Source organism: Diceros bicornis, chromosome 4, assembly GCF_020826845.1.
Source record: "Diceros bicornis minor isolate mBicDic1 chromosome 4, mDicBic1.mat.cur, whole genome shotgun sequence".
NCBI classification, from domain to species: Eukaryota; Metazoa; Chordata; class Mammalia; order Perissodactyla; family Rhinocerotidae; genus Diceros; species Diceros bicornis.
The window spans coordinates 67,942,690-67,956,320 of record NC_080743.1 but is presented as its reverse complement, the minus strand read 5'-3'; the positions used below and the strand labels follow the sequence as shown (position 1 = coordinate 67,956,320).

General features: G+C 61.5%; 1 long non-coding RNA gene and 7 other non-coding genes across 8 annotated transcripts in view; 7 read left to right on the top strand and 1 right to left on the bottom strand.

Annotated features, from left to right (window-relative positions):
• The first annotated feature begins 508 nt into the window (after positions 1–508).
• On the top strand, positions 509–580 carry TRNAG-UCC (transfer RNA glycine (anticodon UCC)). Its single transcript has one exon. It is a non-coding gene; the product is annotated as a tRNA-Gly (tRNA).
• A 280-nt stretch (positions 581–860) lies between these two features.
• On the top strand, positions 861–932 carry TRNAE-CUC (transfer RNA glutamic acid (anticodon CUC)). Its single transcript has one exon. It is a non-coding gene; the product is annotated as a tRNA-Glu (tRNA).
• Positions 933–5,219: 4,287 nt separating this feature from the next.
• LOC131404688 (uncharacterized) overlaps positions 5,220–13,631 on the top strand; it is a 32,628-nt gene continuing 24,216 nt past the window's right edge. Inside the window, exon 1 of the long non-coding RNA XR_009219829.1 lies at positions 5,220–5,282. This is a non-coding gene — a long non-coding RNA (uncharacterized LOC131404688). The remainder of the gene's footprint in view (positions 5,283–13,631) is intronic.
• TRNAL-CAG (transfer RNA leucine (anticodon CAG)) lies at positions 5,798–5,880 on the bottom strand. Its single transcript has one exon. It is a non-coding gene; the product is annotated as a tRNA-Leu (tRNA).
• On the top strand, positions 6,461–6,532 carry TRNAD-GUC (transfer RNA aspartic acid (anticodon GUC)). Its single transcript has one exon. It is a non-coding gene; the product is annotated as a tRNA-Asp (tRNA).
• TRNAG-UCC (transfer RNA glycine (anticodon UCC)) lies at positions 7,219–7,290 on the top strand. The gene has a single exon. It is a non-coding gene; the product is annotated as a tRNA-Gly (tRNA).
• On the top strand, positions 7,571–7,642 carry TRNAE-CUC (transfer RNA glutamic acid (anticodon CUC)). The gene has a single exon. It is a non-coding gene; the product is annotated as a tRNA-Glu (tRNA).
• TRNAN-GUU (transfer RNA asparagine (anticodon GUU)) lies at positions 10,716–10,789 on the top strand. The gene has a single exon. It is a non-coding gene; the product is annotated as a tRNA-Asn (tRNA).

Below are 13,631 nucleotides of genomic sequence, written 5' to 3'. Positions count from 1 at the left end.
GCTTGCTCGCCGCAGCCGAGCGAGGGCTTCCTCTGCTCCTCCCCACGGCGCCCGACGAGCGGCCCTGCCAAGGTGGCTGGCGCAATGGGCTCCTTGCGACGCGACGCACAGCTGCACAGCTGCCGGGACGGGTCGGGGGTCGGATGGGTCCCCCGCCTCGGTGCCTCGCGGAAGTGGCCTGGCGGAGCCGCCGGTGGAGAAGGGCTTGGCCGAGCCCGCTGCCGCAGGACCTGAGGAGGGAGGAGGAGGGCGGACGTGACGGGGTCGGGGTCGGCTTTGGCTTTGGTCGGGTCGAACGGCGGCCAGGGCGCCCCCAGAGGCGGTCGGGCCGGCGGACGAGGGCCGCTGCGTCTGGCGCGGGGCGGCCGTTGGCGGCGCCTGGGGCAGCGCCGAGCTGCGAGCGGGCGGGGCGTCGGGGCAGGGCTGCGCCGGGCGGCGGCAGCGGCGGCGGCGTGACGGCGCCGGCGCGAGCCCCGGGCCGGCATCTCGGGGCGGCCCGGGCTGTGCAGCGTTGGTGGTATAGTGGTGAGCATAGCTGCCTTCCAAGCAGTTGACCCGGGTTCGATTCCCGGCCAACGCAGCGGGCCGACCTTTTGCGGAACCGCAGGGCCCTCCTGGCCCGGAGCCGGGAGCCGGAGGCCGGGAGCCGGGCCCGCGGCCGTGTGCGTGTGTGCGAGAAGGAGGCGCGCGCAGTGTTTTGAGGGTGCAGCCGGGCAGGAAGAACGCTAGGGCGCCTGCATTGCCGGGGGCCGCGCGCGGCTGGCCTGCCAAAGGCAGGGGGCTGGCGCCAAGGGAGCGCCGAGCGGGCGGGATGGAGGCCCCGGGTCCAGGAGGCGCAGGCCAGGCCCGAGGCCTGACGCTCCCTGGTGGTCTAGTGGTTAGGATTCGGCGCTCTCACCGCCGCGGCCCGGGTTCGATTCCCGGTCAGGGAAGCCTTATCTTCTTCCTCTCCGCCTCCCCACCTCCCCAGCACCTCCACAACCCCCTTTTAGCCCACGCCAGAGCTCGCTCGCTCGCTTCGCCCCTTACCCCTCGGCCTCGGCCCCGGACCCCCGACAAGGCCACCCGGCACCCTCCACGGCCAGCCCAAGCCCTGCCACCTCACCTGCGCCCCTGCCAACCTTTTTGGCCCTCGCTCGCCTCGCCTCGCCCACCCGACGTCTCTCCTCCTCCTCCTCCTCCTCCTCCTCCTCCTCCTCATCCTCGGACGCTCGCCTCGCTCCCGCTCTTCCTCAGCCCCAAACCACAGTGGCCCGGGCAGCCACTCTCGCCTGCCGTGGCCACCGCACGTGCTTCGACTCTCCAGCGGCACGCCTTCGGCCGGGACAAACGTCGCGGCCCCCAAGCCACCCCTTCCTGCCTCCTGAGGTGTGGCTCGGGTTGGGGTGGTGGGGGAGGGCGCGGGGTCTACGTCGCCAGGTCCGGCCACCGGCCGGGGCCTGTGGCGTGCTCTTTTACTTGGCGCCTCGTGCCGGCGAAGGCGCGGGCAGCTTACCCGCCGCCGCCGGCCAGGTCCTGTGCCGGCTGCGTCTCCCCGGGGCCGCCGATTGGGCGCCAAGTGCGTCGTGGTCTCGTGCGCCGAGGGGAGCCGAGAGCCGGAGCCTGGCGCCCGGGAGGCGGAGAAGTCAGAATGAACCTGGACCCGTCCGTCTGTCCGGGTAGCTAGACCACCGGGCGGCGGCGGCGGAGGAGACAGAGCAGGGAGATGGAGGAGGCCAGTCTGGCCAAGCAGGGGGGGTGGGGGGCTGGAGGCAGAGGGATGACAGAGTGGACTTCTGGCCAACATTGTATTCGACTGGGCATCACCGACGCTCTCAGTCCTCTCACCAAGTGGCCAGAAGGTTACCGGGAACGCTTCCCTGCCCGACACACCCCTCCCCCCACCCGCCACCTAGATTGGACGGTCCGATGTGTTCCCGTTCCCGCCTTACCGACCATCCAGCCACCCAGGATGGACGCCATCCCTGTCTCCACCCTTGGATCCATCTCCTTCTGTGGACACTCCCCGAAGTAGATGGCAGCTCTCGGTCTCCTTCCCGCCACAACAACCGGGCCGCTGTCAGCGACTTGAACACCTCTTCGCCGACTGGCTCCTTCGGAGGCAAAAGTGGAGAGCCGAGCCCAGGAAGGGCAGAGAGCCGCGGCGGCGGCGGCGGCGGCGGCGGCGGCGGCGGCGGCGGCACACTCCGCGGGTTTAGACGGAGCCGTTCTGACGTGTGCCGAGGAGCCCCTGTGGGCATGGGGGTGCTCACCGCCAGCGCAGGAAGTTCCCTCACCGGCCTGGCCGGGGTGCTGGGGGTGAGTGTGGGTGGGCGGGTGACAGAGCGGGATGAAGGTGTCTGTTCCCGTGGGTGGCCTCCCACGCGGGTCAGGGCACAGGGCCAAACGACCCCGAAAAGAGGGGACGGCCGTGAGCGTCGTGCTGCTCACGGGGGAGGTGTGGGAGGGCGTCCCGGGTGGGTCGGAGTGGAGCGTGGGCGGGGAGGTGCGGGGCTTGCGGGATGTGGCCGGGAGTGCGGCTGGCCGCTCAGGCAGGGGCTCTGCACAGGCTCCGGGCGGTGGCGCACCTTGCCCGGCACGGGTGCCGCGGGGGGGGGGGGGCGGTGCGGTGGGGGGGCCGAGGTTTAGGGTGCCGGTGGGGACGGAGCAGGGGTTTGTCCGAGGGGCCCGAGGGAGGAGGACAGGACCGGTGGAAGTGTGCGTAGAGGGGCCCGGGGTCCACGGGGTTGGTGGCGGAGGGATGGAGGGGGTGAGCCTGGGGGCTGGAAGGAACAGCAGGTGGCGGGCAGGGGGCGTGGGCCCTGGCGCGAGGAAGATGGAAGCCCCCGTGGTGGGAGAGGGCCCAGGCCGGCGAGACTGGTGTCCTGTGCTGCGAGGTGGTCAGGCGAAGGAGTAGGGTGAGAGGAGGGGTAGGCAGCAGGCAAGGGTGGGGAATTCAACTGCCCCAGAGACACAAGTGACCTCTGCCCACGACAAAGAGTCGGGTCTCAGGTGTGTGTCTGGGGTTGAGTTGAAAAGAGGCCAAAGGGACGAATGCAACCCGCGGTCCCCGGCCAAGCAGAATTTGGAACGTGGGGGCCGCGGGTGGGGGCGGAGCGGGGAGGGGAGTGTGGGGCAGGAGAGGAGTAGGGGTGTCTGGGGGAGTAGGAGGGTGGTGAGGGGTGGAGGAGGAGGTGCTGGGGCTGGCGGTGCCGCTTGGGGTTTGCAGGCTGTGGTGCTGTTGGACCCGGGAGTGTCCGCGGTGGTTCTCGGGGTGGTGGTGCTGCCTGCGACGGGGGTGTTCGTGGCGGCGGCGGTGACGATAGCGGTGGTGCTGGCCCTGGTGGAGGTGACTCGGTGGACTTGGTGGTGGTGGCGGCGGAGGTGGTTTTAGTGGTGGAGGGGCGGGCCAGCGTTTGGGAAATAGAGCGGCCAAGCGGGAGAAGGTGAATGAATGCTCGCTGTGTGTGTGCATCGTGATGATATCGTGGAACTCTTCGGAACGACTGGAGCGCGCGCCATCACGAGTCGGTGACCGTCGGGGAGAATGCGGTGGATCACTCGTAGGAGTGGCAAGTTGCCTCCTACTGGTGGTAGGAACCGACACGGTCTGATTCTCGGAGTGGGGGTAGAGCGAGGCAGAGAGCGGGGGCGAACCCCCGTGACGGAGTGGGGCGTGCGGGGGCCAGTGTGTGGTGCAGGGTAGCCTTCCTCGAAGCGAAAGGCGTGAGCCGAGCGGGGTCACGGGAGCGAAGAGCAGAGGGACAAGGAAGGCGTGTGGGCACAAGAGTGGCTGAGCGGTCGAGGTGTCTGGGCACGGGGGCTTGGTTCCCCGCGTGCACTTTCTGTCTCCAGGGCGAGAGAGGGGGCTTGGGGGTGGGGGCGGGGGAGACGAGAGCACGTGGAATGTGCTGCGGTGGGCCGCAGAGCCGGTGTGGGACAGGTGCCTTGAGCGCGGGAGAGAGGAAGCCTCGCTCGGCGTTGGGGCGGCGGGACCAAAAGGGGATCGGGGTGCTGCATGGGCCGGGAATCGAACCCGGGCCTCCCGCGTGGCAGGCGAGAATTCTACCACTGAACCACCCATGCACCGATGGCCGCCACCACCAGCCGCCCGACGCTGGTCCCCGCCCGCCCTCCGCGGCCACCTGCTCCATCTGAGCAGGCGGCGGACTGGTGGGCTCCAAGAGAGGCTCCAGGTACGTGAAGGGCGCTAGGGCGCAGGCGCGGTCGCAAGGGGGCGGGCGAGGAGGCACCGAGGCACCGAGGCAGGCTCGGCCCGTGCCGCGCCTTCTCTGCCGCCCAGGGCCGCGGCGAGATGGCCGGCGTCGCCAGAGGCAGCCGGGAGCCGGACCAAGCCTGGCCCGCGCCCGAATGCCAGTCAGGGTAGGGGATCTGTGGGCGGGTGCAGCTGAAGGCCGACGTTTCCTTCGACGACCCACAGCCCGGTCCCAAAGTGCCTTGGGCGGCTGGCTTTCTTGCCGGGGCGCTGGGCGCGAGGGCGGGCACGGGCGGGAACGGTGCTCCGGCTGTGCGAGGGCGGGGGCGGCGGGGCGTGGGGGGAGCCGTCGGAGCTGGAGGCCCGGGAGCGCGGCCTCCGCCGCCGCCCGCCGCCGAGCGGGCCTCAGGCCCAGAGGCCAGGCCAAGTGCCCGAGCCTGGCTTCTGCGCTCTGGCCGACGGCTCCCCGGCCAGGGTCCAGCTCCGGTGCGTCGGTGGCGAGGCAGGAGCGCGGTCTCGGATCGGAGGAGCGCTGTGGCGCAGTGGCTGCCGGCTCGCGGGCAGCCCGCTGAGGGAGCGCGCCGGTGTGGTGGGGTTCGGCCCCGGCTGCGGTTTCCCGCTTGGAGACGCGGTGTGGCCGCCGAGGGGGGTGGCCCCGGCTGGGGGCCGGACGTTGGCGGGTGCGTGACGGGGGGGGGCCCAGGGCTTCTGCTGGCTACTCACTGGAGCAACCTTCCCGGCTTGGGCTCAGGTGCCAGGCAGGCCCTGTGCAGGGAGGGCTCTGTCGTTGGCTGGCGAGCAGATGGCTGCGCTGCGCGTGTCCCGGGAGGCAGGCAGGTGGCCAGGGCGAGGCCCCGAGGTGAAAAATCGCGGTGGGTGGCACAGGCCAGCAAGATGGGGACCGCGACCTCAGTAGGGTGTGGAGAGAATGGCATGGGTGGGCAGGCGGGCGGGGCTGGCGGCAAGGACAGAACGTCGGACGGTTGTGCTGCTGGTTGCGCGAGTGTCAGGCTCTCAGAGGGAGTCGCTGTTCAGCAGACAGAAGTCGGACGGTGACCCGTGGAGGGCTTTCTTCACGCAGGGCGCGGTGAGGGAGCGGCAGTGGGAGCGGAGACGGGAGTGGGAGGGAGGCAGTTAGGGAGGGGGGAACCCACAAGCACGGAGCGGGGGGAGGGGGCGCGGGGAGGGGGTGGGGCGCAGGGATCGGGTCGGAGGGAGGTGGGGGGCGCCGGGGCGGGGAGGGGAAGCAGGGGAGGGAAAGATGTGGTGCAAAGTCCTGAAGCTTCCGCGTGCGGGGGGTCAGGTAGGAAGGGTGTGTGAGTGGGTGGGGGAGCGCGTGCGTCCAGCAAGCCAGTTGCCAGGGGGTTCAAGGCGCCGGAGCACCCTCCTGGGCTATTTCTGCCAGGCCGGCGCACGGGTCGGCAGGAAAGGTGGCCGTGCCTGAGCAGCTGGTGGGGCGAGAGGCGTGGGTGTAGGGGCTGGACTTTGGAGAGGCGGCAAGAGCGCAAGCCAGCGACGGACGGTAAGGCGGTAAAGAGCTGCGACGGGGTGTCGCGGAGGCCCGGGACCCGGGCATTTGTTGGGCGGGCCAAAAGGTTGGCGTGTCAGGAGTGGGATTCGAACCCACGCCTCCAGGGGAGACTGCGACCTGAACGCAGCGCCTTAGACCGCTCGGCCATCCTGACGGCGGGCCTGGGCGCGTGTCCGCTCACCTGGCTGGGACCCGACGCGCAGAGCGGTGCCACCCTGGCCGCACGCGGCGCCTGGCGGGCCGCTGTGTGGGCGCGCAAGGGACGGGACCCGCGCGCCGACCGGCGGGGAGACTCGCCGGGCTCCGCCGCCCACACACCCTCGCCCACCCCCGGCCCCCGCCGGGCCGCGTCCCCGGGGTGCGGCCGTCCTCTGCCGCCAGCCCCCACCCGCGCCTCTCCTCGCGGCGGACGTGGCACGGCGCGCGCCCACCTTCTCCCCGCCGCCTTGCTCGCCCTCTCGGGCCTCTTCCTGCCGGCGCGATCCCCGCACTGGAGGCAACAGGCAGCGCGCACTCGGAGCGTTGAGCAGCCCCGGGTCCGGGTCCGGGTCCGGGTCCGGGTCCGCATCCGCATCGAGGTCGCCATCTGCTTTGTCGAATGACGCGATTGTTTAGGGGCCGGGCCGGGCCGGGCCGGGCACGCGCCGGGCAGCCGTGGTGGGCAGGAGGTCGAGAGCAGGGTAGGCGTCGGCGGGCAGCCCGACAGCGGTCGCGCGCCGGGGCGGCCGCCGCCGTCCTCGTTAGTATAGTGGTGAGTATCCCCGCCTGTCACGCGGGAGACCGGGGTTCGATTCCCCGACGGGGAGGCAAGACGCCCTCTTTTGGTCGCCGGCACCGCTCTCCGTCCAGCCGCTTGCGCCCAAGGGCCCTTCTTCTCCCTCCCCGCCCTCCAGCGAGGCGCAGGCCGCCGACTCGTGCCCCGGCTGCCCACCCTCGCCCACCCGGACCCTTCTCCCCTCCTCCTTGTCCTCCTCCTCGCCGGGCGCTTGCTCGCCGCAGCCGAGCGAGGGCTTCCTCTGCTCCTCCCCACGGCGCCCGACGAGCGGCCCTGCCAAGGTGGCTGGCGCAATGGGCTCCTTGCGACGCGACGCACAGCTGCACAGCTGCCGGGACGGGTCGGGGGTCGGATGGGTCCCCCGCCTCGGTGCCTCGCGGAAGTGGCCTGGCGGGGCCGCCGGTGGAGAAGGGCTTGGCCGAGCCCGCTGCCGCAGGACCTGAGGAGGGAGGAGGAGGGCGGACGTGACGGGGTCGGGGTCGGCTTTGGCTTTGGTCGGGTCGAACGGCGGCCAGGGCGCCCCCAGAGGCGGTCGGGCCGGCGGACGAGGGCCGCTGCGTCTGGCGCGGGGCGGCCGTTGGCGGCGCCTGGGGCAGCGCCGAGCTGCGAGCGGGCGGGGCGTCGGGGCAGGGCTGCGCCGGGCAGCGGCAGCGGCGGCGGCGTGACGGCGCCGGCGCGAGCCCCGGGCCGGCATCTCGGGGCGGCCCGGGCTGTGCAGCGTTGGTGGTATAGTGGTGAGCATAGCTGCCTTCCAAGCAGTTGACCCGGGTTCGATTCCCGGCCAACGCAGCGGGCCGACCTTTTGCGGAACCGCAGGGCCCTCCTGGCCCGGAGCCGGGAGCCGGAGGCCGGGAGCCGGGCCCGCGGCCGTGTGCGTGTGTGCGAGAAGGAGGCGCGCGCAGTGTTTTGAGGGTGCAGCCGGGCAGGAAGAACGCTAGGGCGCCTGCATTGCCGGGGGCCGCGCGCGGCTGGCCTGCCAAAGGCAGGGGGCTGGCGCCAAGGGAGCGCCGAGCGGGCGGGATGGAGGCCCCGGGTCCAGGAGGCGCAGGCCAGGCCCGAGGCCTGACGCTCCCTGGTGGTCTAGTGGTTAGGATTCGGCGCTCTCACCGCCGCGGCCCGGGTTCGATTCCCGGTCAGGGAAGCCTTATCTTCTTCCTCTCCGCCTCCCCACCTCCCCAGCACCTCCACAACCCCCTTTTAGCCCACGCCAGAGCTCGCTCGCTCGCTTCGCCCCTTACCCCTCGGCCTCGGCCCCGGACCCCCGACAAGGCCACCCGGCACCCTCCACGGCCAGCCCAAGCCCTGCCACCTCACCTGCGCCCCTGCCAACCTTTTGGCCCTCGCTCGCCTCGCCTCGCCCACCCGACGTCTCTCCTCCTCCTCCTCCTCCTCCTCCTCCTCCTCCTCGGACGCTCTCCTCGCTCCCGCTCTTCCTCAGCCCCAAACCACAGTGGCCCGGGCAGCCACTCTCGCCTGCCGTGGCCACCGCACGTGCTTCGACTCTCCAGCGGCACGCCTTCGGCCGGGACAAACGTCGCGGCCCCCAAGCCACCCCTTCCTGCCTCCTGAGGTGTGGCTCGGGTTGGGGTGGTGGGGGAGGGCGCGGGGTCTACGTCGCCAGGTCCGGCCACCGGCCGGGGCCTGTGGCGTGCTCTTTTACTTGGCGCCTCGTGCCGGCGAAGGCGCGGGCAGCTTACCCGCCGCCGCCGGCCAGGTCCTGTGCCGGCTGCGTCTCCCCGGGGCCGCCGATTGGGCGCCAAGTGCGTCGTGGTCTCGTGCGCCGAGGGGAGCCGAGAGCCGGAGCCTGGCGCCCGGGAGGCGGAGAAGTCAGAATGAACCTGGACCCGTCCGTCTGCCCGGGTAGCTAGACGACCGGGCGGCGGCGGCGGAGGAGACAGAGCAGGGAGATGGAGGAGGCCAGTCTGGCCAAGCAGGGGGGTTGGGGGCTGGAGGCAGAGGGATGACAGAGTGGACTTCTGGCCAACATTGTATTCGACTGGGCATCACCGACGCTCTCAGTCCTCTCACCAAGTGGCCAGAAGGTTACCGGGAACGCTTCCCTGCCCGACACACCCCTCCCCCCACCCGCCACCTAGATTGGACGGTGCGATGTGTTCCCGTTCCCGCCTTACCGACCATCCAGCCACCCAGGATGGACGCCATCCCTGTCTCCACCCCTGTATCCATTTCCTTCTTTGGATGCTCCCCTGTTTCAATCGCAGATCTCCTTCGTCCACTTACCTAATCTCTGCATCCCTGTGGTCAGTTCACTATGTTAATGAGCATTTTATAAATGCTCTTTGTTTCCGCCTTCCCTTGACTTCTGTTCTGCCGTTCTCAATTGCGCCTGCCTTTTGTAGACTTCGTTCCTGAAGTGCTCCCGTTTTTCACTCTTTTTCACTCTTTGTACACTTCTTGACATTTTTTCTCTGTCCTAATCCTTGCATTCCAGTAAATGGCTGATCCCATTGATCCTGAGTTCCTCGGAGTTCAAGTCCCTTGTTCTGTCAGCTCTCTTAATATTTTCCTGGTTCATTTCTCCTCTTGTTATGTGAGAATGTTGAGAATGTCGTTCAATCAACACCCCTTTCAGGCTCTGAAAGGGCCTTCTCCTTTCTTTTCTTTTCTTTTTTTCTTTTTTTTTTTTTGTGTGAGGCAGATCAGCCCTGAGCTAATATCCGTGCTAATCATCCTCTTTTTGCTGAGGAAGACCGGCACTGAGCTAACATCTATTGCCAATCCTCCTCCTTCCCCCCCCCCCAGTGCCCCAGTAGATAGTTGTATGTGATAGTAGCACATCCTTGTAGTTGCTGTATGTGGGACGTGGCCTCAGCATGGCCGGACAAGTGGTGCGTCGTTGCGTGCCCAGGATCCCAACCCCGGGCCTCCTGTAGCGGAGCACGTGCGCTTAACCGCTAAGCCACCAGCCGGCCGGGGCATTCTCCTTGCTTATAGGAGTTGATCATCAGATCTTGTAAGAAAATTTGAAGAAAGAAAATATGCGTCTCTGCTTTGTGGACTCAGACTTTCTGCCATGGCTCTTGTACCTCTAGTAAACCTCATCTGTGGAATTTTTACAAAAAACTTTAAATCAACCCAACATGTACTCTGGAGAAATTCTCTTCTTCCAGTGTATCTACTTTACTGCCTAGCCAGGAAATGACATCCTAATATTTTCCATTTTATGAAGATTGCTTCTGATCTGCTTTTACAAGCAGCATTAACTAAACTGTTGCATCTAAAAAGACTAACCGTATTAAGACTAAGAGTGTTAGTTGTTTTTCTGAGCTTAAGTAAGTGTAGAGGATGCTCTGAATTTCTCTAGCTAGAAACTTCTGAATGGCGGGATCTACCAATGGAAATGTTGGAGGGTTTAGTAGAATTTCCCAGGCTCTACAGAACTTTCAAAAGTTAACTGCTTTAGAATTCCAAAGATCCTGGAGAAATTACATTTATTACTAAAACTAATGTTCTTGTTTCAAAGTAACTTGCAGGTCGGTTTCACATTTCATGTAAAAAATTATAGTTGTACTCATAAATTAGTGATTCTCTATGAAAAGCTATGGCTCACTAGTGATATTTTTGAATCACTATATGTGGGGGGTAGGGGGGCATGTTGGGGGGACTGTTTAACGTACCCTGTCTCTCAGGTCCCCCGATGTTGTTTTGCCTCCCCATGGGATACTTAGTACTTCTTGAGAATCATACTCAGGTAGAGCTTCAGACTCACTGCCATATCGAATTTACATCTTTGAATAAATGCTCAATATCTGAGTTTAAAATTCATAAAGAGATCATGAAACTGGGCTTCAAAGGAATTTACTGAAATAAGGACATCAGCCTGACTTCCCAAGCAAGGATTGTTAGTTTAAATTAGTGGTGAGCTATTTCCGCACTACACACCCACCCCTGCTCCACTCCCTCAAGCCATTCTCATTTCCCTCAAGTAGTGGATTTGGTTTTACTTGTGTGTGGGTCTCAACTTTGGGAGAAAAAGGCATTTCCTTCCTACTGTTGGTGAGGAATTGGGAAGAAAGGAAGCCAGGACCTTAGTGTCGCTTGGAGGGAATGGTTTCACGTTGTGGCTTTTAGAGTCACACAACTCAGGCCTACTTGTAATCTCAGAGTGAAAAGGCTGGAATCCAGGCAGAGGAATGGTAGTGTTTGATTAAAGATATCTAAGTGTGATAAGCAAGGAGTAAGATGCTAACCTGGTCTCTGTGGTGCAATCGGTTAGCACATTCGGCTGTTAACTGAAAGGTTGGTGGTTTAATCCCACCCAGGGATGCTTGAGATTTTGAGTCACAATCACCAAATAGTCTTCTCTTGACCCCATAGTCTTCCTTTTTCCCGATTCTTCCTCTTAGATATCGAAGTTCTACTCCTAATCCAAAGTTCTATGAATTACTTGTCTAGTGAGAGACGGTTCCCAGTTTCTCCCATCCTACCTATTGAGGAGTCATCTATGACCAAACTAGAGGTTCCTGTACTTCTTTTCCCTCTAGAAGTGAATCCTTTGAGAGCTGCTTTCCTAAAGAATCTCACAGCCAAAGGGCCTTTGCAAGTGGCCGCTGCTACTGCAGAAAACAGCTAAGGCTCTTTTCCACACAGTTAATTCTTGCAACAGATGCTAAACAGCTGGAGAAACCCAATGCCCTCTGGCCAATTTTAAACGGCAGCCCAGTATTTCACACATTAATGTGTTCTAATTTATCCAGCTACTCACTTATAGTTGGACACTCCTCTTATACATAGGGCTGCGGTGAAGGTTCTAGAAATAACCCTTTATGTGCTTTACCACTGGCCCTAACTCTTCTCGTTTCATATTACAGTCTATTTAGGTGATCTCTTGTGTCTGCAGTAATACAGACAACTGTCAAATTTGTGTCTCCAGTACTTTCTGAGTTCTAAATCTATCCATGCATCCACTTGCCTGCTCTACATGACCCCTCGGCCCTCAGAGTCATCCTCTTCCAAACTGAGTCCATCTTCTTCCCATTCCATAAGCAGGAGTCTTTTCCAATGTTCCCTCTCTCAACGAATGGTGGTACCATCCCTTGAGGGAAATAAACCATACAGGAAGGGGACTTCCTTGAAGTCCCCTCAGCCAGCAAATCCATTAGTCATCAAGTTCTTCCTATTTTAACTTCTCTGGCTTCCCTTCCTGTTAGCCCACTGCCAAGGCTCCTTGGGTAGTGGACTCAGGTCAGCTTGAGAAATTCTGATGTAGTATGACGAACATGTTGCCAGGACTCCAGTCTGTGTTTGTTCTCACACCAGTGAGCTGGCCTTTCCCTTCAGCCAAAGCTGACATTTCATCCTCTCAGATGTCCTTCTTAGCTCAGAAGTCAGGACAGGAAGACCACGGAGAGGAAATTCTCTGTTGGGTAAAGCAAACTTTTTTGTAATTGGCTGGTCTTTCTGAAGGCTTTTAGAAAAACACAAAATCTTGGCTTGTCCCTAGTCTGTGAATATGTACCTGTTATTCATCTATTTACTCATGTGTGCATTTATTCATTCATTCATTCATCAAACATATATTGACAACTGTTATATGCCAGGCACTTTGCAAGGAGCTGCAAATAAAATGATGAGCAAGAAAACAGATACGGTTACCATGGTTATTCAGCTCATAACCTACTTCCTGGAATTCCTGACAACAAGAACAGTGCGAACTGATTGTGCTCCTTGGGGAAATTCCAGTATAAGTGGGGCACCATGATTCTTAGTTCTTCCTCCTGTTCTTCCATTTACAAAGCTGTGAAGGCTACAAGGCTACGCTATGCACTCACCCCATACTGGCTGAAGGAAACTGGCTTTTGGAATCACTCAAATCTGTTGTGCTTCCAGGCTCTCAGGCCCAGGATATCAGAGTGGGGTCCTTGGCTGCAGAGAATCAAGCTCTCCTCCAAGTGCTGGAACTGGAACCTGGCGGTTAACCCAGGGTACACTCTAGGATTTGGCCACAAATAATTCAAGAGGAACTGCCAGCCCATGGGCTCTACTTGATCTTTGTAATGTAGTGAGTTAGGCTTTCTGCTGTTAGTTTAAAGCTTGGTGTTCACAGTCCCCTCAGAGACTGCTGTCCTTTGGGCCGCAAAACACCCTTCCTTTGCCCCCAGAACTTTACGTTCTCCACCTCTTCATAAGCTACTCATCTCATTTCTGAGTTGTTCTTGGTATAGATGAGGCTCCTTGGGTAGTTTCTTCTGGGTCAAAAGACTTGAGTAAAAGAACGAGTTATCTGGCGCCCGTGTATCCAACATGCAGTGTTGGGACAGACATTCCCATTCAAAAGGGGGCAATTGGAGACACACAGCAATCACTGGTCCATAGCAATTCTGACATCCAGTCAGGTACATGTTGCCAGGTCCTTAAGGCCCATTACTGCTCACTGGGAATCATTCCCTCTGGCTCTCAATTCCACCTCCTGAGTTATCCTTACTTTTCCATAAGAATAGCCAGCATTAGTTTGCAGCTGAGCGTTTTCTTAGCCTGCTTCCTGCCCGTAGAAGTTTGGAGGGCCAAAGCCTTCTTTTAATTTTATACTGTCTCTGTCCCTTTCAGTCTAAGCTGATGTACTTCCTTTAAAAGATTGGAGAGTTTCTTATATATCAATATATATTCCACTTATTAGACAAAAGCCACACTTACAAATCTCTTTGAGATAAGCCCTTTTCTACTTTGGGCTCCTGGTGAGGTTGCTGGGGGTCAATGCCCTTAAAATTCTTAAAAGCCTCATTAACAGGAAAGATCTTTGAGGTATGCCCTTAAGATTGATAGAATGCCTTCTTTCTGTCTGAAAGAGTCTGTGAGGCACTACTTCAATCTTCCTGAGATCTTAATAAACTGTTCCATAGGTATAGCCTTAGCTCCGTCTTTCCCCTGGGACCACGTTTGCTGACAACATGCGCCTGGGTTTGATCTTTGTGTGGAAGCCCTCTCTTTCTTTGAGAAGCACTTGCTAGATGGAAACTGTCCCAAGCCTTACATTTCCTCCAAATTCCAATTGCAAACTGAGCAGTTAGTTCTTTCATTCATCTCTCTTTTCTAGTGTTTTGTTATAGGCAGTATAGGGGAGGAAAAACTTTCTCCTTATACCCTCTTAGGTTCTCCAGCTGGGGCCCTGT